The 24,289-nt window shown below is 38.0% G+C and overlaps 1 protein-coding gene across 2 annotated transcripts in view; it reads left to right on the top strand.

Moving 5' to 3' along the window:
* Positions 1–21,202: 21,202 nt before the first annotated feature.
* The window catches only part of fut9.L (fucosyltransferase 9 (alpha (1,3) fucosyltransferase) L homeolog), a 97,843-nt gene continuing 94,756 nt past the window's right edge, over positions 21,203–24,289 (top strand). For both annotated transcript variants that reach the window (XM_041563015.1, XM_041563017.1), the window contains exon 1: positions 21,203–21,414. The gene's annotated coding sequence lies outside the window, so the exon portion shown is untranslated. The remainder of the gene's footprint in view (positions 21,415–24,289) is intronic.

The following is a 24,289-nucleotide window of genomic DNA, read 5'->3' as shown; positions in this document are numbered from 1 at the left end:
TTTGCCAACTTAAACCTGCCAAAGTGCTATGTTAGCCTATGGGGACCTGCCAGAGCATATCTCTAAGTTTTTGGGTTTCGAAGGAAAATCGTATGATCGTACGATAAAATCACTCGAATTGTACGATTCGAAGTACAATCGGAATACGATCGTACGATGAATAAAATCCTCCGACTTCAAATTCAAATGTCGGAGGATTCTATTCGATGGTCGAATTTCGAAGTATTTTCCACTTAGAAATTCGACACTTGATAAATCAGCCCCTTACTGTTGCCTGAAAAGAGGAGCCCAAATGATGCATAAAAAGTAGAAAATCTTTATTAGGGTATGCTTAAGTAAGTGCCAACGGTGGGCACTTACTCATAGGCTCCGATTTTCTACATCATTTGGGCTCCTCTTTTCACACAACAGTAAATGTAAGTACAATAAGGATCTATCTGGACTGCACCATATAAAATATATAATATATCTGGAGGATCATTTTTGTTGGTGAGGCGGGTGCACAGTACAAAAAACAGGTGGTAATTGTGTCGATTTTTTATACTTTTCATTTTTCCTCTGCAATATACTCCGCTTGTTCTTATTCTTCCATCCGCCACTGTATACATATATGGTCAAGTCATAGGCATCCCCTGGCATGCCACCTACCTTGCATACCAAAAGGCAGGAGCACCAGAGGGGGTTAGGGTGAGGCCATAAAATAGAGAGCTCCCTTACATCTCTGCAAACTGTAGTCTGCACCTTGGGCTAGATTTTTGATGAACTTCCAAGGAGGAGGAACAAGAATGCAAATAGTAAGGACATGCGGTCTGAGGGATACAGCTAATGCCTATGAATAAGTGCCTGTGGGTGCGAAACACGCAAGGCGGAGCATCAATTGGTCTGTATGCCTACTTTTTTAATATTTATGCTAAATAAAGAGTGATTTTTTAACTTTGAGAGAATTGACTTGGAATATATCTTTGGACTTTTGATTTGGGTGCCCTTTGGAGTTGGGGGCTATATTCCAGCATTTTTTGGCCCTTATTTGACAGGCCTGTGTAGACTGCAGCAGCTGAGTAATAAGTGTTTTTTGGACTTTAGCACTTCAGCACTTGCACACTTACTAATTGTAAATGATCCCATTGAAGACAAATCTTTTCCAACCCACTGAAAGTGGTAGAAAGTTCTTTTTTACAAAACGATTACATAGTAGAGCAAACAGGTTGAATATAAATATATAAACTAAATAAAATAATTGCATAAGTAAAGCATCACCATTAAAGTTTTGGTAAAGGCTTTATAAGTTCTCAAACCTTACTGCACCCACAGTGCTATAGTATGTTTTATATTTAATGTAGAAACCTTAGCACTGTACATGCAAGCATATTATTTGATTTAATTCTTGCCAGACTCCCTGTGGGCTATGTCCACTATCTGCTGAGCTGACCAAGTGCCCTGGACCTCCCTTAGGGATTTGGTCACTCTAATACCATCCTCCTACACTCCCATGCAAAAAATACCTTCATGATCTTTACAGAATTTCCTTAAATGAATAAGACATTTTCCTCGGATTTGCAGTGCTTTTTACTGCTGTTACATATGCAACAACATGATATTTAATATCATTCTGGGCAGTTGTTTTGATTTAGATGTGGTTTAGATTTTTTTACTTCAGGTTCAACAGTAATCATCACACAAAAATAGTAGTATAATGCATGTATGTTTTGCATGTCAATATTGGTTTCAGAGTTTTAAGCTTTGTTATTCCATCATTTGGGTTAAGCTTTGTTCAACCGCTATTAGAAAAATCAGAATTTATTTTGTGGTTACTTCTTTGCAGTGAACAAATATTGATAGAAAGGTCAGGCACAGCAAATCAATAGGAGTTTTAACAAATACATTTCAGCAACACATTAAGGTTAGTTTACAGTAACAGAACTGCAGCAATGAGTCTGTCCCCTTTGCAGTATGTTTTAGCTTTTCTCTAGTAGCCAAAATTGATTATGTTTACATATTGTTACATATTGCACTTTAACCCCATATGCAATAAATGGCACTAAGTTTGACAAGAAGCAGTAACCCATAGTAAGTCCGTGGGCAAACGTAGTGCTTTTTGTTACATAACCCCCTAGGAGTCAATAAATATTTTAACAGAGCTATTGAAACATTTTATATGTACAGTATATGTACTTATGTTTGGGAAGAAATTATTCTCTGCATGACAAATATTCTTTCTAAACTTAGTTTAAGGCATATTACTCTCTGTGAAGTTTTTAACACACTTCCCGAATGACTACAGCTAATTCTTGCTATTGGTAATCATATATTGTTGCTTTCACTATCTGGCGATGCAGATATTTTTGCAACCTTAATATAGCGTGTAATCTACGATATAGCATCATTTTATTGTATGTTTCAGTATAATAATGTATTCCCCTAAAAAAGTCCTAAAAACTAAAATTGAACCTGGCAAATTAATTTTTTTAACCTGAACATGTAAAAATGTAGCACACATGGGGATTGCAGTGCATTTGCTGTCTGCTCTGCTTTTTGCCATCATTTCTCTGTAGAAGACCTGTTTCAAAAATCTTCTAAAAGAAAGCTAATATGTATATTTTTTAAATATCAAGTGTTGTAAAAATGTTCAAAAGTGATGTAAGTAGTGATGGGCGAATTTATTCACCAGGCGCAAATTCGCGGCGAATTTGCGCGATTCGCCGCCAGCGAATAAATTCGTGAAACGCCCGCGAAAATTCGCTGCAAAAATTCGGCGGCGTCCAAAAAAAAATTTCCAAAAAAACGGGCGCCGCCGCCGCCGTTTTGCGAATTTTTTGCCGTTTCGCGAATTTAGCGTGAAATTTGCAAATTTATCGGCGAAACGGCGCAAATTCGCCCATCACTAGATGTAAGTGAGCTTCACTGGAACTGCACCTCACACTGGTTTTGACCTCATTTTTGTAACCACTGCAAGGTGCAGCCCAGCAAAACCCATGAAGCAAGTGATCTTTAAATGTGCTGTGCTTCTGTGACCATTAGTGCTCTTGCACTTGCATTCATGGTCTCAATAAATGAACCCCCTAGGGTCTAGAAACAGCATCCCTTTGTACTAGGCACAGATAACGCCATACCATTAAGAACTGTGTCACTTGGAATCAATTTAAAGGGGCAGTCTACCCTTGTGTTCAACATGAGTGCAATAAATTGGGCTCCTGCTGAACATACTTTTTACCTTTTGCTTTTATCACTAAAATCCATGGTTTTTAATAATGTGGGAGTTATTAACTAAAATTCAAATTTATCTCATATTTTATATAAAAAAAAACCATGGCCAAACTCTCATGCTCGATTTGGACTTATTTATTTTTAAAATAACTCAAATTAATCAGGTTGCAGAAAAACTCAACAAAATCAAACGAATACCCCGAATCAATTTTTTGCACGAAAACCCTGAAAAAGTTGGTTTTTCGGGCTAAACCAAGCTCAGACAACAAAATCTTCAAATTGAGATAGGTGCCTCTCCCATTGTCTTATACAGGGCAGTTCTGAGATGGTGGATTTTCAGATTTGGGTTTTTTGCAGTATCGGGGTATAATAAATCTTGAAAAAAAATTAAAAAATTAACCCGTAAAAGTTTTTGCTCCTAAAAACCTGAATAGATAAATTTGAGGTTTAGTAAATAACCCCCTGTATGTTGTAAACAAATGGGGCAAATTAGGAGACTGAAGCATCTCTATGTTTGGTATTAGAGATGTAAAATTATTAAACTGCAGTATATACAACTCTACATCTTTGCTGTAACTGTTTGTTACAGGGGGACTATCTATGTTCTGGTAATCTAATTATCTACCTTGCAAGGATCGAGTAGCTTCAGTTTCCCTGTTTAGCTTTAAAAATAACAAAAACCACAGATTGTTCATGATGAAAACAATGGGAAAAAGATGTGTTCATCACAGGTCCTATTCATTCGACCAATGTTGAAAAGGAGGACATACAGCCCCTTTAAAGCTTTGCATGATACAACCTTTATTTTATAGAATAGTAGTGCATATACTGTATGTTACTTTCTCCCTGCATTCAATTTTCTCATCAAATGGATAATTATCTGGTGTATTTTCTGTAAAATGGCCCACTTTTTAATTGAATTGATTGCTGTGATGTTTTTTAAGGAAAGACTTCTGCCAAGTTATAACAAAGTGTAAATAACAATATTTTTTTTACTTAGAATCTTTAGTTGGTTTCATTTGCCATTGTTCTATGGGCTGCATGTTTTTTATTATCTACACTGACATGTCAACATAGCAAACATATGGCTTAGAGGTCATCTCTGACTGCAATCTGTTAAACTTGTCAAATTTTACATTAACTCTATGAATTATTGCATATTAGTAGCTCACACAGTTTGCAATTTAACTTTAATATAATGTATACACATCATATTCTGACTTAATCACAGCAATTCCCTGCACTCCAATCAACTTAAAACACTTTGAGTACATTCATCTATATTACAAATTTGACACTATAAAACTTCTGGTACAACTAATTTCCTTATACATTTCTCTTCTCCATATGCTTTTCCTTCTCACTAACTTCTGGTTTGTAAGTTATGGGCAGAGTAATTACAAAATTTTCTTTCTAAGCTTTTTACCCACTTTTCCATTTGTTGCCACCTGGGACTATTTAGCGAAAATGTGTAAAGTCAGTAATGTAAAAACTAACAGCAGTGATCTATTTTTTTGTGTGTTAGAAACTGAATGTTCATATAGAATAACTAGGGGCACATTTACTATGGGTCGAATATGGAGGGTTAATTAACCCATCGAATTTAAATCCTTCGACTTCAAATATCGAAGTCGAAGGATTTAGTGTAATTCGTTTGATCGAACGATTCAAAGGATTTGAATCCATCGATTGAACGATTTTCCTTCAATCCCAAATTGCCTGGATAGCCTATGGGGACCTTCTCCATAGGCTAACATTGGTGCTCGGTAGGTTTTAGGTGGCGAAGTAGGTGGTGGAAGTTTTTTTTAAAGAGACATTACTTCGACTATAGAATGGTCGAATAGTCAAACGATTTTTAGTTCGAATCGTTTGATTTGAAGTCGAAGTTGAAGGTCGAAGTAGCCAATTCGATGGTCGAAGTAGCCAAAAAAATACTTCGAAATTCGAAGTATTTTTTATTCTGATCCTTCACTCGAGCTAAGTAAATGTGCCCCCTAATGTAGTATTCTATTTTTAATTGTAATTGGGTTTATTGGTAAACACAATCTGGATGAACGTGCCTTATTTTAGAATTCATCTGGTTACTTGATTAAGTATAAAAACAATATAGTGCAAAAATATATAGTTGGGAAGCAAATGGTGCAAATTGATCTTGAAGTCGTGTTCTAAACTAGCTTCCTCTCACTTGATTCTGCAGAGATAAACATGGTGAAAAGGCAATACATTATTTCCTCTATATGTTATGCTTCCTGTCAGTAAGTTAGTAAGAAAGCTAATGACAGAAGATATCAAATAATGTATAGTTTTGGGTGTCTAAGCCCTTAAAGAACTTTGCAGTTCTCTCATGGTAAAAGACACAAGTGCATCCCGTCCCTGCTGACACACACACACAATTTTGTTACATGTGTTACTACTGGGTTGGTATCATGCTGCCTTATTACATAAGTTATTTGCATATTCATTTTTCCCCATTGCCAAAACTGATGTTAAAACAAATGAAAAATGTTATAATTTTGGTGCCTAACTATTTACATAGCAGGGCCCATTTACAAACGCATGGACAAGGCACGGTTCCAAAATTGAGATGATATTCACAAAAACCAACTTCTAATTCTCATTGTCTTTGCGCATTACCAGTAAGTTGTTTAGTGAGGCCAGCAATTACATTGGGATTCTAGGGAGATTTTTTTGGTGTCCAATAATCCAACTGTTGAATACAATGTTTCAACCAATTAATGTCAATACAGGAATCATCACACTTGCATTTACAGTCTTGTCAAGGGTCATGTGTTTAGCAAAACAGTCAGGCTTTTTGACCTATCCTCCAGCTTTGAAGGTAGGAAATCATTGCGTTTCCAGGTCCCAGTCTGAGAGCAACTTAATTGTTGTAGCAACAAAAACCAGATAAACATAAACTGACCTTATCATCTTCTCAGCACCTAAGTAAGGTCCGAGGAAGATGGAGGTTAAGATTCATCATGCAGTTGTCATAAATGTTGCCAGGGGGTTTGTGCACTTGTGTTAAACCTCCCACCCACCCCCATTTTATGAGGTCCCACCTCTAATCATCAACATAGCATTTGATCACTTTTAATCCTCAAGGGCGAACAGAAACTGGAGGAAAAGTGAAGGATGTTTAATCACCAGCATTGAGAAAGTTTCTTTTAATGGTAGTTATGTAAATAAATTCCTATTGAGAGTTGTTTTTTTACAAAAAAAAAAGCCAGGGACCAATTTCTCAGGCTGGTCGTCAACCTGTTGGTGTATTTGTTTGGTTCAGCTTGTGGGGTAAGTTTAGCCTTTAGAACTGAACTAAATAATTTGCTTGGCAATACAGATTTTCAACTATAGTTGCCAACTATTTGTTTTACAAATGAATGAGGTATAATAAACGTACTACAATAATATATGTATTCAAATTAATGCACATTTATTTATTCTGTAACATATGTATCTAAGCATTTATTGGTAACAAGCCTGGTAGTATGTGGGTTTAATATTCTAACCCCTAAATGTAGTTTATTAGGTATTTTGAAAATGTGTGTAAAAAAACCTTGCAGTTTCTCATGAGCATTCCTTATTAAAGATTGTATTTAAGACTTTGTACAGCAAGGTTATAAGTGTCATATACCTGTAGTAATAACAATATTATATAAATGTGGTCAAAATTACATTATTTGAAAATTAGAAATATTATTTATATTTAAAAAGATACACTATAGAATATATTACATGCCCAGCTAAAATATTTGCATTAAATATAAAGCATTAGGGCTTCATTTATGTGGGCATATTATTAGTATCATCTGGAAAGAAATAAATTACTTTATAGCCAAGAGCCAAAAGAACAGATTGACTACAGAATGCAAAGTGAATGATAATGCACAAGCACAGCAGCAATGTCAAACTCCTTCACTGTATGCAAGCATCCTCTGCCCAAGTTGGTATCATTTATCAGGCTTGTCTCAGATTGGCTACATCACCTGAAGTTAGAGAGCTGAATTATCATAGCTGTACTTTCTAGTGCAGTGGTGTAATTAGCCTGCTAACTCTAGATCACAGTGAATTCTCTTTTTGAAGGGTTTTGAAGGAGGAGTAGCCCCATTAGTTAGTCTGTCATGAAGTGGCCATGGAAATAAGATTATCAAATATTAATAAAATGTAGGACTGCTGCAAGAAAAGAAGTTTTTCTACCCTAATAAGTCGGTCTACTGTTATTACAGTTTGATGCAATTTATAATGTTTGCTTTATGGAAATAAGGGGAAAAATAGCTACTCGAAACTCATATTTAAAAAAAAATTGATTTTTTTTTTTTACTTATCATTATCAATGAACCAGAAAACTTGAAAAACTTGAATATGCTATATGTGGCACCCATTGACTTCTGTATGAATTCAACAGTTTTAGATGCCGAAGTTCGTTTGAATTCTACAAATTCTCTGCACTCAATATATTTTGTATGTACGAGTTTTTGAAAGAATAATTCGAAGTCAGGAGTTTTAGCTAAAAAATCAATGTGAAAAAAAAAATGTTGATAAATCAAGCAAATTATTTCAACTGTGCATGAACTTTGTCACAAATTCCATCTTTTCGTTCTTTCACCTTTTCGTTCTTTTTTTCTTATATCAATACCTTCTTTTCTTGGGATTGATGATGATATTGAACAACAATGAACTGTCTATTCTGTTCAATATAACTAACAACAATAATAATAATGATACTTAATACGAATTCATTTTTGTCGTATGAAAATAATAGTAATGTAAATGTATTATATTTTTTTCAGAACAAAAAGATAAACCTAATTTGTTCAACAAACATATATTTGTTTTGAGAGAAAAATGCTGGTTTTTTAAAGTAAAAAAGATAAAACTGACAATCAAGGGCTGAATTATTAAGCCATGACTTTTTCGGGTCAGACTTTTCGATGACAAAAATCTAAAAAAGTTGCACAAAAAGTGTGACTTTTTCAGGATTTATCATGTAACAAAACTGCACCAATTTATAAAATACTCCAGCTAAAACCTGTTGAAATAATTTAAAAGTCTATGGGGTATTTTTTATCAAAAAGTTAGTGATCGCCACAGTCCTCTAGAATGAAATTCCACTACTCTCCATTCATTTCTGTATATGGCAAGCTCCAGGCTGCAGAAATACAAGATACTACATCTCTTAGTGGGTGACTTAATGCTCAAATTAGAATTTTTGAAATTCGTTTTTTTTCTACTTTTAAAAACTTGAATATTTTTTTTTTTTCAAAAAATCCAAATACAAAAAACTTGATTGAATAAAATCTAAATTTGTGACTTTATATTTTTATATATTTTACACCTCCTCTCGTGTACTCATTAACTAGAGCAGACAGCAATTTTTGAGGCTAGATCAAGTTTACAACAACATATCTAAAGTGTGTAAATCAAGGGCAGAATAAACATCCCTTTTGTGAAAAAACATGCCTGCCCACAACTGATGAAGCTCTGTCTTCCAGGCTGCAGAGTGGATCCAACTGCTATCAGGAGAAGGCATTTATTTGGCACAAAGCATTGATATTTCTAGGCTCCAATGGAGGAACTCCAGGCTAAATTAAATATTGTAATTTTGCTAAAGTGTTGTTTTCAATTAATATTTGATTTAGGAGGATAAAGGGGCTTTTCAACTTAAATACTATCAGTATTAAGTACTAATAAGTACTACTAGTAAAACATGTAGAGAATTTAGGGGTCATTTATAGTTGGCCAATTGCACTGGAATTGTGGGAAGAAGAACCACAATCTGGGGACCAATGCATTGCAACTTGTGCCAATTTTTTCACTTAGTCCTTGTAAGTACTGTAAATGAGACACACAACATGAGTTACAAGAAGTCTCAAATGAAGTTAACTACATGTATGTACTAGTTAAAAACTGCACTGCAGATAAAAACCAAACTACCGTATATACTCGTGTATAAGCCGACCCGTGTATAAGCCGAGGTACCTAATTTACCTAAGAAAACTGGAAAAATGTATTGACTCGTGTATAAGCCTAGGGGCCCCATGTCAGATTTCAAAATGTGAATGTTGGTGCTTTAGAATGTACGGACAATACATAATCAGGTCTTCAAAATAAACATTTTTGGCTCCATCTAGTCAGTTGCAATGGAGTGCCTTTCCCTAGGTATTCATGTGAACTTGTGTTAGGCAAGGCTAAAACTGCGGTCTCAATATATAATAATTGAAAGAAATATTTTGACAAAAAAATAATAAAGCTATACTTACCCTTAACAACATTAGTGGAAGAGCTAAAACAGCTTAGTGCTGTTTGACTGGGGTTGAATAAACCAAAGCATTCTGAATCACTAAGGTCGCCGATCGCCGCCCGGAGCAGGTCCAGGAGCTCCGGGCGGCGCGTCCTTCCCTGCCGGCGTTCGCTCCCAAAATGGCGGCGCCCATGGCCGCCACGTGGGTAGCGGCCGGCGCCGCTACCCACGTGGCGGCCATGGGCGCCGCCATTTTGGGAGCGAACGCCGGCAGGGAAGGACGCGCCGCCCGGAGCTCCTGGACCTGCTCCGGGCGGCCGCGGAAGGAGCGTATCTGCGGCTGGTGAGGGATTTACGGTATGACCCGCGTATAAGCCGAGGTCGAGTTTTTCAGCACATTTTGGGTGCTGAAAAACTCGGCTTATACGCGAGTATATACGGTACATTTAAAATATATAAAAGGATACAAACTGTGTTTAATATGAAGCATACAGTAACACCCTAAACAAATGTCAGCAAACATAAAAATATGTACAGATATAGGACCTCTTATCCAGAATGCTCGGGACCTTGGGCTTTCTGAATAATAGATCTTTTTGTAAATTGGATCTTCATACCTTAAGTCTGCTAAAACTCATGTAAACATTAAATAAACCCAATAGGATTGTTTTGCCTCCAATAAGGATTGATTAGATCTTAGTTTGGATCACTTACAAGTTACTGTTTTATTATTACTACAAAAAAGGAAATACATTATAAAAATTTTAATTATTTGGATACAATGGAGTCTATGGGAGATAACGGGTTTCCGGATAACGGAATATAAAATACTAATTTCAGACTATAACCGTTCCTGTATTCTGAACTTGTTCTTGCCATATTGCTGCACTTGTGAAAAGTATGTTTTATTCATTATGAGATATGTTACACAGTGCTTTTTATGTTGATTCATTAGAAATGAGAAATTCAGGGTACAACAAAGTTTACATCAGTATTAGTAACAATTATTAGCAACTGGTACAACAATAATTGCCATGCACTAGCATCAACGGCATTAAGACATCCATGTTTCTGTGTGTCACAGCACTCGTAGACAATTTACAGGGTGAAAGAAAGTTATAACTCACTGGCAAAATCTGGAGACCAAAGTTGCTAACTATTGTTATATGTATATATTTCCCCTTCATCACAATTACTTTTTCTATTTTTTTGGATTGGCTCCATGCCCTCAACCCTGTGGTGTAGGGGAAAGGGGAAGATCTCTCCAGGTTCCAAGCATTACAGATTATGGTACAAGTATAATAAAAATGATAATAAAATAATAATATATGATAATATGAAAATTTGAAGTCTCATTTCATTTCAGCTCCTATTCTTCTTCACCCTGATCCTTTGTCAAAAATTTATATTAGAGTTGCTCACTTGGATCCCTGTGGCCGTATAGTATGCATTTTTTTTGTAGAACTCATCTCTACTTTTGTAGATGGCAGAAGAGGTGGTTAATTTAAGTTCTAAAGGTAGTAGTTGAACTGTAACTTGAAAAACCACTGAAATTTTTTTTTCTCCATGCAGGATAACTTGGACTGTCACCATAGGGGAAGGAAAAAGTTAATGAACACAGTTCCCTTAAACTACTGTCTGTGATTTATAAAAATATCAAGATTTCTTGCTTTTTGGGTATTAGTTCAGGAGCACGAATCCAAATGTATTTCAAGAACGGGTAAGTATAAGCAGGACGGTCCTTAAGAATAGTCTTTGACAATCAGACTGGAACAAATTAAGTAGCAAATCATCAGACAGAGAGAAAAGTCCTTTAAACAAGCCAAAGTCAGAACCAATAGTTCATGTAATTCAGGTAAAGTGCCAATTAGTCAAATAGAAATAGTTCATTAAACAGGCAAGGGTTAAGCCAAGAGGTCAGATCTGTATGCAGGAAAGTAGTGGCTGGCAGTAGAATGGATAATTGCTGGCAACAGGACACTGGAGAAAGTGAACTTACAGTATATGATGAACACAGATAGTACCGTATATACTCGAGTATAAGCCGAGTTTTTCAGCCCCCAAAACATGCTGAAAAACGCTACCTCGGCTTATACTCGGGTCAAGCGCAAAAACGGTCGCCCAAGAATAGTTGCCGGCATCCAAGAATAGTCGCAAGCGTCCAAGAATAGTCTCCAAGAATATACGCTGGCGTCCAAGAATGGTCGCCGGCATCCAAAAACCGAGACGCCGGCACCTCCAATGAGAGCAGAAACCCTCAATTTTTTGATTGAAACTTACCAGAAGCTGCATTTCTCACCCTCGGCTTATACTCGAGTCAATAAGCTTTCCCAGTTTTTGGAGGTAAAATTAGGTTACTCGGCTTATACTCGGGATGGCTTATACTCGAGTATATACGGTACTGGAACACAGAGATGGAAGGTGAGATTGCGGTAGAAAACTATAATCAGCATTCGGAAAAGCGAGTCAGCAGGTGGCAGGTTGAAAGCAGGTGAGTAGTAGCAGTTAGATGCAGATGGACTGGGAAAAATGTGTAACATGTCCTCTACTCTTGTAAAAAGTACTTTTATGGGCAAATTCACTAACCTCCGAAAATTCGCCAGCGACTGCTTTGCTCAGTGCGCAACACTTCGTCAGGAGTAGATTCGCCAGTACAACACTGGCGAAGTTGTGATAGCGTTACTGCGCCAAGCTAAGAGAACGTGCGCTGATGTTGCCTAATTTGCATACGGTGGGAAGTTAAAATTCAATGGACGTATATGTTGCAGTCAATACATTACACTACACAAGCCCGGGAAACCTTAATAAAATAAAGTTGTTATATTGCCCTACACATGAGCCCAGTGTATAGTTTATGTGCCATATGTTAGGAAATGTAGGGGGGAAGCCGGTTACCCCAAAATAAATTTAAACTCTTTTTCAGCCTATCACCCTGAAAAAGGAAAAGACGACAGCGTTTTTTGAGACTTTTTAGGAACTCCTATTTACTCTATTGCACTTCGCCTGGTCTGAGGTGGTGAAGGCAAGTCTGGCGCAAGAGGTAATGTTCAGTAAAATACGCATCTTAGTGAATTTGTGTAGTTACGTTCATTCAACAAAGCGCAAATTTGCCAGGCGTTAGACTCTAGCGGTATTTCGCTCTCTATCTCCTTCACTGGCGAAGTTACGCCAGCGACCATTAGTAAATCGGCAAATTACAGAAATGACAAATTTTTACCTGCGTTAGTCACTTCGCCCTTTAGTAAATTTGCCCCATAGTCTTTCAGATTTATACTTAATTATTCTTTGTATTATTCTGTGACCTGAAACAGTTTCAATTAAAAAAACATAAAATAGGAATCTTTTACAGCATACAAAACAGTATTTCTGGGCTGCTACAAGTAGCAACTACTAATCTCTTTATGTAATACTAGCCTTACAGATATCCATGAAAAGTTACAGTAAGATTTTAAGTTTTCTCCTTACAGTCATATGCTCCATTTGTTAAAATGTTGTACATTTTATTCAAGGAGCAATTTTGTACTCATTCTGTTGAATCCTTGTCTCTTGGCAGGAGATTATCTTGATTATCTGACATATTGCTCAGAACTACCGGAGAAATGCCTGAAACAAATGTATCAGAGTGGCTCTGTGACTTTAATAAAGGCCAGGGAGCATGCTCAATTGAATCTGAAACTTCTGTTTCTGAGCACTGTATCAATAAACAATTTAGAAAGTCATGTATCTGCCTTACTAAGCTGCTACAGGAAAACTTTAAGGAGAAAATGTAAACAAAAGCAATTTTTTAAAAAAAGGAATTTTTCTAGTGTTCTATTTAAAAATGGTGTTTTGTAAATATGACCAGCCACTTTAGGGGGTTATTTACTAAACTACGAATGCAAAAATCACGAAAAATTCGTGTTTTGTTTTTTTTATATAAAATCTGACTTTTAAAAAAATCACAATTTTTTCCGAATTTATTAAACCCTGAGGATGGAAAAGTCAGAATCTGAAAATCCGGCATCTCAGACCTGTCGAGGTTGCATATAAGTCAATGGGAGAAGTCCCAATGATTTTTTGATATGCGCTGGATTTTTGTGCAATACCCCAAAGTTTTCAGAGTTTTCGGATGAAAATGAATCCGAAAAAAATTCGTGAAAATCTGACTTTTTACCACAAAGCAAATTTTGGGGAAAATGTAATAATAAATAAGCATAAAAAACCCGAATGGATTTCATCGGAGTTTGTAGTAGAAAATATTGAGATTAATTCAGACTTTGATAAATAACCCCCTTGATGTCATCTCACAAAACTAATAATACAGTTTTTCTTTGTCATGCAACTTATATAAAAGCAGAACTGTCAACATGGAAAACCTCTTCTGCTTTTCAGATCTTGGTTTGTAACCTAATTATGTGGCCGTTAGAAATCAAAATATGAAATAAGTGAGCCTGAGGCATAGAGGTGGGACAGGCAATATATGATTGACAGCCTGGATTGTTAAGTACCTTTTAGGTATGGATGTTTTAAAAAAAGGATTCTTCTGGTTTATTTTTAGTTTAAAAAGGACTTTTATTATACATTATCTGGGTGACAGGCCCCCTTTGATTGACATTAAAAGAAGTGATAAGTAGACAAGGGCTTTTTTGACTACTGCTGTTTTTTGACGGGTGGCAGTGGTGGTCAAAATTCTGTATTCCATTAGCCCAAGGACTGGCTTACCACCCACTCTAGATCTGCTTCATTGTCTAGGTAAAGTAGAAAAAGAACAATAAAAAGTGCATTCCATTCCATGGGATGCCCTGCTGTGGCTTCTTCTTTCTTTTGGTGCACCTAGTCAAGCTGATGAAACCTCAAGTGCAAGTAAAAGCCTAAAAACCTCAGGGCCCCCTATCCCCCCCCCCCAGCTGCACACACAAGCCGGCCATGGCAGGAAGAAGCACAGGTTGCAGATCTGGGCCAGCAGGGTCCATAAGAGCCAGGGCCCATCAGGTTTTTCCCTGGTGTCCTGCCGGCCCAGTCTGTGTTTAGGAGCTGCGTGAGGTCCAGGTTCCTCCCACAGTCTAAGCTCCACAGGGGTGGGAATGAAGAACAGTCAGAACTATAAGATAAGGTTACCAGATAATATTCAACATCAGGAACATTTACGCTAGGGCCACACGGGGGCGAAATCAGCTCAATGAAATGTGCAGTCCAATTTCACCTCCCATCACAGGCAGTAGCCTCCTTCATCTGTTTGCATTCATTGTTTGCAACCATTGTGTTGGCTCCAGAGCGAACACACTGCAGATTACAGAGCAAAATGCTCAGTAATATATCCTCAGTCAAAATTATTTGAGATATAGCTTCTTGAAGCACTGAATTCTTGACCTCCCACAGTCCTATATTTTCTAGTTGACTCTGTGTAATATTTCCATCAGACAGAGAAAAATGAATAACTAAGTCTTAAGCAATTTGTCCGGTTGGATAATTTCCTTTTTCTTTAGTTCCCCCTTAGATTTAGGTTTAGATAATTTAAAAACAGTTACCTGATGACCATGGGGTAAAATAGTTTATTTAATAAAAATGTATCATTAAGTAATAAAAATATAGTATTACACAAGTTTATTGTTAAGTGTCACACATCTTATGATACATATTAATATAAAGATGTGGATGCGTCTTCCGGAGGTTGCCAGGGAGACTCTGCTCCACTTTGATAACACTGTTTTACAGTTAGTGGAATATTGGTAATTTGTTTATTGTGCTGCGATGCTGATGTTGGTCCGCTGCATATATGTACAACCTTTAATGTAAACATATTACTTATTTACAACATGCCTATTTTTTCTTTCTCTTTCCAATGGCTGTAATAATTTTCTTGAAAAACCCCAATAAAAAACATTGAAACATACAGAGCAAAATGCAAAAGTCTCATGACACACTGGTTTCGGATAGGTTTGCCACCTGTCTGGATTTCAGCCTGGTTTTTGGCTGCCCGGGTGAAAAGTGCCTGTCTCAATTTCCAAATTAGGACATTTATGTGAATGACATGGTGATCAGCCAATCACTGATCACCATGTTATCAGTCCCGCCCCCAAGGGCACCTGCCCAGATGTCACTGCCCCATCCCTGACATCAACCGGCCATCCCCCAATGTCACTGGCCCACCCCCTGATGTCACCCAGCCCACCCCCTGCCCATTTTCCCAACACAATAGAGGTGGCAACATTAGTTTTGGATGTGAACAGATGAAGAAGGCTACTGCCTACAGCGGGAACTGAAATCAGCCTGCGTACTTCAGCAAGCTCATTTTGGCCCTGTGTGGCCCTAGCCTTAAAACGTGAAGCAATCATTTGGATTTTTTGGAATCCACCCTTACACGTGGATCGGCCCTGTGTCTGAAAAAACACCATCTAAAACCTGTCACGTTCATGTAGGAGTCAGTGGCAGGAGTCCCTTGACCATTTGAAGATGTTAATAGCCTTCAATATGTTGGAGTTTTTTACAGAGAGTTTTGCCAAAAAACTCAATCAATTTGAGCAATTCAAGTTTTTTTAATGAAAACTCGATCAATTCGAGTTTTCGAGTTTTGCAACTTGAACTCGCTGAATCAAGTTTTTTCCATTCAAGTTTTTTTGTTAAATAACAAACCATTCAAGTTGTGAGTTAATTCGAGGTATAAAAAAACTCTAACATTCAACCTTTGATAAATAACCCCCTAAGCATGATAATCTGTCTTCCACAGCTCTTGTATTAGGCTCTGCTGGGGTTTAACCACTGGGCCAGGAGAACAAGTTCACGTTTGTTCACATTTGTTCCTCTGCTGGGTCACAGCATTAGTCATCTCACCCAAGCATCCTAATTGGTGGGTTAGGATCATGGCTGATCCTGCCCTATATAAGACCAGCTCTTCTCACCATCAATGCTGGAGCATTGGCCTTCCTGAGAACTGTGGCTTGCCCCTAGCTCTGGGATACTGTTATGGCCTTGTCTGCCTAACCTGAACTTTACCTTACCCTGCCTTGTCTTGTCCTGTCCTGCCTTGCCCTGCCTGTTCCAGTCCTGCTCCTGTTCCAGTCCTGCTTCTGTTCCAGTCCTGTTTCTGTCCTTTGTGATTCTTTGTCCGCACCATGATGCTCGTGTCAAATCTGTGATCCAGGCTTGCATTCATCACCAGTACGCTCCTGCTCCAGTCCTGATCCTACGCCCACTCCGTCCTGTTTGCTCCACCCTGACTGATTCTATGCCCTCATCACAATGTTCCTGCCTTTTCCTTTCCATGTCCCATGGGCACAAACAGCTCCTGCCTCAGTCTTCCAACTTCTGCCTCCACAGCACCCCTAACCTATCCTTGACACTGGCTAGTCTTAAAAGTGATCAGAAGAGACTGCTTTCTGGAGATCCAAGGGGATATTCCCTAGGACAAATATGTAAAATCAGTGTAGACAAGGAACCCCAAAAAAGGGGCATTCAATGTAATTCCTACAGTTCTCATCTTAAGTAGGGAAGGTAGTATACTCAAAAGAATTCTAGTATAAAAGAATTTTAGGGTATGTAGACTAATTCTAAAGTGGTTTAGCAATTTATTGTGCATTATGTCCTTTAAGATGGAAACTTTTGGGGCAATCGGTACCTCACTGGTGACAGAAGACCATCATGTCCCTATAGACAAGACCCACAAGATTTTCCACTTCTCTCTGTTTTACGATGGAAGGTCGACATTGGAACTACACTCATCTATCTACAGTTTTTAGAATATTGTCAAATATACGCCCAATCAGAAAGTGAGACATTCTCATGTTTCACTAGAGGATCTCCTGACCTGTCTCCATGTCTAAGGAGGTGGTTGTTCAGAATACATAGGAGGTTAAAGCTTTTCTACAATACCATGGGTGGCAGACCAACTGAAAGAAAATTGATTCCCTCAACCAAAATAGCTAATTTGTTAGAATTGAGATATTCAAAAATACAATGAATGAAAACCATACAAAGGACAATACAGTGCAATTCACTGTATTAAACACTGGATTGTTGTTGGTCTGGTTTCTGTTCATTGTTTTATTGACTGTACCATATTCAAGCCAAAGCTCAAAGTATTTAAATCTACTAATATGCATAACTGGATATGATATTGAAATTAGCACTTTTGTCCCAAGGAAAAGTATCCAAATTAATTAGAACGGATCTGTGATTCAGAGGTCTTCTGCAGTTCTGGACATAGTAACATAGTAACATAGTAAGTAAGGTTGAAAAAAGACACATGTCCATCAAGTTCAACCCTTTTTTTTATTTTTTTTTTATAAACTACCTATCTGCCAGTTGATCCAGAGGAAGGCAAAAAAAACCCATCTGAAGCCTCTCCAATTTGCCTTAGAGGGGGAAAAATTCCTTCCTGACTCCAAAATGGCAATCGGACTAGTCCCTGGATCAACTTGGAGTATGAGCTATTTCCCATAACCCTGTATTCCCTTACTTGCTAAAAAGCTATCCAACCCCTTCTTAAAGCTATCTAATGTATCAGCCTGTACAACTGATTCAGGGAGAGAATTCCACATCTTCACAGCTCTCACTGTAAAAAAACCCTTCCGAATATTTAGGCGGAACCTCTTTTCTTCTAATCGGAATGGGTGACCTTGTGTCAGCTGGAAAGACCTACTGGTAAATAAAGCATTAGAGAGATTATTATATGATCCCCTTATATATTTATACATACTGTAGTCATCATATCACCCCTTAAGCGCCTCTTCTCCAGTGTGAACATCCCCAATTTGGCCAGTCTTTCCTCATAGCTAAGATTTTCAATACCTTTTACCAGCTTAGTTGCCCTTCTCTGTACCCTCTCTAATACAATAATGTCCTGTTTGCATGATGGAGACCAAAATTGTATGGCATATTCTAGATGGGGCCTTACAAGTGCTCTATACAGTGGAAGAATGACCCCCTCCTCCCTTGACTCTATGCCCCTTTTAATACAGCTCAAGACCTTATTTGCCCTTGATGCTGCCGACTGGCATTGCTTGCTACAGCAAGTTTATTATCTACAAGGACTCCAAGGTCCTTTTCCATAATGGATTTGCCTAGTGCAGTCCCATTAAGGGTATAAGTGGCTTGGATATTTTTACATCCCAGGTGCATGACTTTACATTTATCAACATTGAATCTCATTTGCCACTTAGCTGCCCAGATTGTCAGTTTGTCAAGATCCTGTTGCAAGTGCCACATCCTGGATGGAATTAATTGGGCTGGATAATTTTGTGTCATCTGCAAACACTGATACATTACTTACAACACCCTCCCCTAAGTCATTAATGAACAAGTTAAATAAAAGTGGACCCAATACTGAGCCCTGGGGGACCCCACTAAGAACCTTACTCCAAGTGGACAGATTAATCATAAGACTGTTGGGTTTGTAATGGTGGGGTCCAGGAGATTATAGTTTTACATATATATAAATATATATAATAGAGACAACTACAAACATTTTACTGCTTGCCAAGTGTAACATTGTGTAGGCTTTTATGTCTGGCTTGCCAACATTTTCATGTCAAGGGCTTGAGAATGATCAGAGCAACTGGTGGCCAGCATTATCTATCTCCCAAAGATGAAGGTTATATAGGGATAAGGAGTGCAATCTGTACAAGAGACAGCAGTTACGTTTATTAGGAAAGTAGAAATCTACAATAGTAAAATTTGCAAATTTGAACAATATGTGTTAGCTGCATGTGTAACAGCAATGATGCTTTGTAGGGATTTGATTTATAACATATTGAGCTATGTACAGTACGTATTTGGGTCAGGATGCCTTAAATTTTTGCACAATGCTGAATCCATTTGTAGATTATACAAATCCAGGAAAAGGGATTTCACATCAAGACAGATAAAAAAGTCAAAATGATGTAAAAAATTTAACAGCAATGAGCACTGTAGTTTCCCATCAAGCACTGCCTTTATATCAAGATATCATATTCTGCACTAAAGTTTCTAATGATTACCAAAACCCTAAAAGACCTTGTGAAAAAACAAATGTCTTGACATTCAGCTTGAGTGTGTACCACAAGTATAACTCTAAATCTTACACTGGCTAACATTTTCTTTTTCTTTTATCCCACAAGCACCTTGATACTAAGAATACATCAACTCTTACTAATATGCCTAATACTGTCTGTATATAATGAAAGAAATCCAACTGATCCAGATTATAAATGCAGTAGCTGCTGAAACTGAGAGGGAATGCATTCTTTTATAGGGAGAAAAAAAACTCTGCAACCCTTTTTAGCTCATTTTGCCTATGTAAAACAGCATGCCTGTGAATAAAAATAGTTTTTTTGTGCAAAGGTTTCTCTGCTTTCATTCTGTAACAGACTGTCATCCCCCAATGACTAAGGAACTATTCCTAGATCACAAAATAAAAAAGAAACAAAAGAGAAAAGGAGCTGGCGAAGAAAAGGTGCTTTAATATTTTACACAAACAAGTTCATTTAAGGGCTTTGCTATGATTTTAGGGTGATTTTCCTAATTATAATTCAAATAAAAGAAAAAAACAATGTGTTCTATAAGGTTTTAGCTAAAGCTGTGTTGACTTATGTTTCTTAGAAAGGTTTAAAGTTTCTATTTTACATGCTCTGATTTTCATAAAAATAAGCAGTTGCCCATACCTAACTCAGTCTAACTGGTTTATCTTTCCAGTGATTTACATACAGGTCTGGACTGGGATTCAAAATAGGCCCTGGGATTTCAAGTACACAGAGGCCCAAACAGTCCCCCAGAGGCAAAATAAATTGTGACTGTCTATGGCATCTTACAGCAGCCCCTCTGGCATTTGTCAGAACCCACAGACTGACAGTCTGGGCCTGTTTACATAAATGAAATAGTTCCACACAATAATGAAGTGCTCAAACTAGGGTTGCCACCTTTTTGCCCTGTGGTATCCGGGCAGGGGGCGGGCCGTGATGCACAGGGGCGGGGCCGTGATATCAGGAGCAGGGCTATGACACAGCAATTGTAAATTGGCTGGTTGTGCGTCAATTATAGAAAATCCTGCCTGGGTTTTCCATATTAGGAAAAAAACTGGGCTGTCCAGGTCAAAACCGGGTAGGTGGAAACCCTAGCTCAACCTCTGTGTATTATCCTTTAGGATCAGGTGCTAGGCAGTATATTACCCAACCTGCCGGTTTTCTGGATAAGGGATCTTTCCATAATTTGGATTGTCATGCCTTAAGTCTACTAGAAAATAATGTAAAATTAAATAAGCCCAACAGGATTGTTTTGCTTACAATAAGGATGCACCATATGTTAGTTTGGATCAAGTACAAGGTACTGATTTATTATTACAGAGAAAAAGGGAATAATTTTTTGACAAAAATTGGATTATTTGGATAAAATGGAATCTATGGGAGATGGCCTTTTTCGTAATTCAGAGATTTCTGAATAAAAGGGTTTCCAGATAAGGGATTCATAACTGCATATATGTTTTTAATAATGTGGAGAGAGAGAGAGAGAGAGAGAGAGAGAGTCCACACATGAATAAAGAATTCATTATTCTACCTGTGCTTTGGGCATTCTAGGCTGCCTTTCATTGAGAGCCCTACTGGCTGAACTTGTGCAGAGCAGTCTAGTACATTTTATCATATGAGACTGTTGTGTGATCTCAATGAGATGGTGAATCCCAGCACCTAAAAGAGAGGCAGCGCCAAGGAAGGACAAGGGAAAAGAACCCCCGCAGATGCGCGCTCCCGGCAGCCAGAATAGGGGTTACGCGCGTTCCTTTTGGATTCGCTCGCAATGCGCGCCCCCATTTAATTCGCACCTCCTCTCCTGGTACCGCGCTCCATCCCTAAAGCTTTGAACAGAGCTGCAGCCTCTCAGTGTTGGACGGGATCTGGGAGAGATGGAGGCAGCTCCGATCCCCGGGAGCGCACAGCCCCGCAGCATCGTGCCCCGCGCTTAGCAAGGACTTACCTACAGCTGCTGCTACTGCTGCCCACACTGCTTCCCTCCAGCCGCATTTACAAGTAAGAGGCGATGCGACTGTCTGTAATGCTAGCTCCGCGTCTTTCCCACTAGCGATTTCTTTCAATGTCAAGTGCCACGCATTCCAAAGCGATCTGCAATAGATTCTATATTTGTGTGTTGTAGTTTGTCAGTAGCATTCGCAGGTGCAGGGATGAGATGTAATAATGGATGCTGTGCGATTTATTATATAGTGGAGACTGGCAGTGTTAATATGAGCCGCTTTATTCTCTTGCATAGAAGCTCCAGAGACTCATGTCATTGCCTCCCTAGTTCTGCCTCGCTTTCTACATTCACATTTCTCATTCTGCATCCAAAGCTTTTTATGGAAGGAGGAGGCCAGGGGTTAATCCTGTTTGGGGGTTCAGGTATTTAAGCCAAACAAGCAGTTCTTATATTCAGTGGGGATGCAGGGAAGCAGGAGCAGGTTGGCATCATAACATCATATAATATTACATGTATACAGGATATTATTACATCCGGAATTGGTCCAGCGTTTGTCAAACTAGAACTTGTAAGGTGAGGAGAAGGGGCTTGAGAAATAGATAAAGGGCATCACTGACATGCAGGTGTCTGTCTATAGGAAATCTGCCATGCAGCAGTGCCCATTCATACAATCCTCTGTTTACCCACAGAAGCTCATCCCAGCACCAATCAGTCTCATGCTGCTCTGCCACAATACAACAAGCCTCCACGTCCCATAAAATATTCCTAAGTAAAGGACCTGTAGGCTGTAGCCTTGGGAGATGTTCCCTCAGGCAGTGTTCCATATAGTTGTCTGCATTCAAGGTATACAGCAATAGAAGATGCCCAGGTTGGTTTTTGTCAAATGTTGTGGTGGCATTGAATTCTATTCCATTACGCCCAATTTAACCTGTGATAGCTGGACCTGCCTGTGATGGAACCCAGTAATGTGACTGTTTGCTTTTTGTGTAGCGTATTTCATGCAGAATGGAGAGTGGCTTGTGCTTTTCTTTCCAGGGATAGCCATGTACAGTATAGGTCCAAGGTGACTGACTTTGCCTCTATGTACAAGGACTGATTAGCAAATGCTGACAGCAGAGCATCACATGGGCATAGACATACTTGTACATACATGTACATACATTTTACATCCCCTGATTTTACGTTTGTCCTCATTTTACATTGTTGTTTTGGGGTCCAACCTATATATTATGCATAATACATTTCCCTGATTTTACATTTTACCTGGATTTTACACCATTTTTTTCTGATCCCCTTAAAAACGTAAAATGGGGGTTCTGCTGTTATTAAAAGAAACAGCCTCATAATTTACAAAACACCCTCTTCTTTATTGAGATGGGCAAAGGAGTTACAGAAAACCCATGCAATGCAGTTTGGAGGGTTACTCTCTGGCACACACATCCCCCTGCAGACACCAAATGGAAATCTTTAGATATGTGCCTCACCAGCCAAGGTACACCTTCATCTAAAATGTATTGTATAAAGTGTCATTTTGCTATTAAGTACCATTTGGCTAGAATTCTTCTGCTAAGTGCAGTTCTGTGCAGCTCTGAATAAGAAAGCAGGGCAAAAAGATACATAGCTGTCGCTTTGCATCTAAAGTACGTTCAGATTCCCCCTGCAGCCAAGAAATGTTTGACCATGTTTAAATGACTCCTTTGTTTATTTTTGTGCGCTCATTGTTATGGGACTGTAAGTACCAAGCAGCACAACTTATTTAGCAACACAATGACCAAGTCTCAAGTCTATCTTTTACTAGGCTACTCGCATTCATGCGTTTCATTTCTCCTAGTCCAAGATGGCAGCGAAGCATAAACAGTTAACAAAATACAACAACATAGGCAGACTTAAATTGTAAGCTCTATGGGGCAGGGGCCTCCTTCCTCTTTTCTCTTTGACAGTTAGCTCTTAATCTTTAATGTAATTGTATTTGTAATGTATTTATTATTGTAATGACCCCCTGTTTGTTCTGTTAATTTACTCTGCTGTTGCGTATATATATATATATATATATATATATATATATATATATATATATATATAAATATATATATATATATATATATATATATACACACAGTATGTAGCTCTATATAAATAAAAATATACATACTGTATATACAAATGTTCAGCAGGACTAAAATGTTCAGCATACTCAGGACCTAAAATGTGCACACATCTAATGGGTTTTGTGTTTTTTTCCTGCCAGTGAAAACAAAAACAAAAATACTGATGACAGTTCATTCTGTTAAAGTAAAGTGCCTCACCTTTATATCCTGCAGATCCTTTATATAACCATCACAGGAGACAAACTATTCTAAGAGAGACAGCAGAAAGTACAGGAGAATATTTACTAGATCACTAGAGTTGTGTATACACTAGGCAAATGTTCAAGGCTCTGTACTGTTATCAGTAAATTGTTAAATGCTATTGATGCTGAATGTTAACATTTTGTTTCCTAGAATTTCTACCTTATTGTAGGATGCCCCACCTGCAGCTTTTCAACTATAGCCTTCCAACTACAAGTATGGGATCTGTTATCCAGAATGCCCTCTGAGGCAAATAGGAGAAGCCTCAAATGGGTTTTGTGCCTTCCTCTGGATCAACTAGCAGTTAGGCAGGTTAAAAAAAAGTTAAAAGGTTGAACTTTGGACTTTGAATGGACGTGTGTCTTTTTTCAACCTAACTTACTATGTTACAATGTTACTTTCTATGAGACCTGTGGCCTTCCGGATCAGGGATCTTTCTGTTATTGGATCTCATACCTTAAGTCTGATAAAAATCATTTAAACATTAAATAAGCCCAAAGGGATTATTCTATCACCAACACCGCTGTTATACTTTAGTTGGGATCAAGTACAAGACACTGTTTTATTATTACAGAGAAAAAGA

Source organism: Xenopus laevis, chromosome 5L (genome assembly GCF_017654675.1).
Source record: "Xenopus laevis strain J_2021 chromosome 5L, Xenopus_laevis_v10.1, whole genome shotgun sequence".
NCBI lineage: Eukaryota > Metazoa > Chordata > Amphibia > Anura > Pipidae > Xenopus > Xenopus laevis.
Note: the sequence above shows the minus strand (reverse complement) of the source record. Positions and strands in the feature narration are given on the sequence as shown.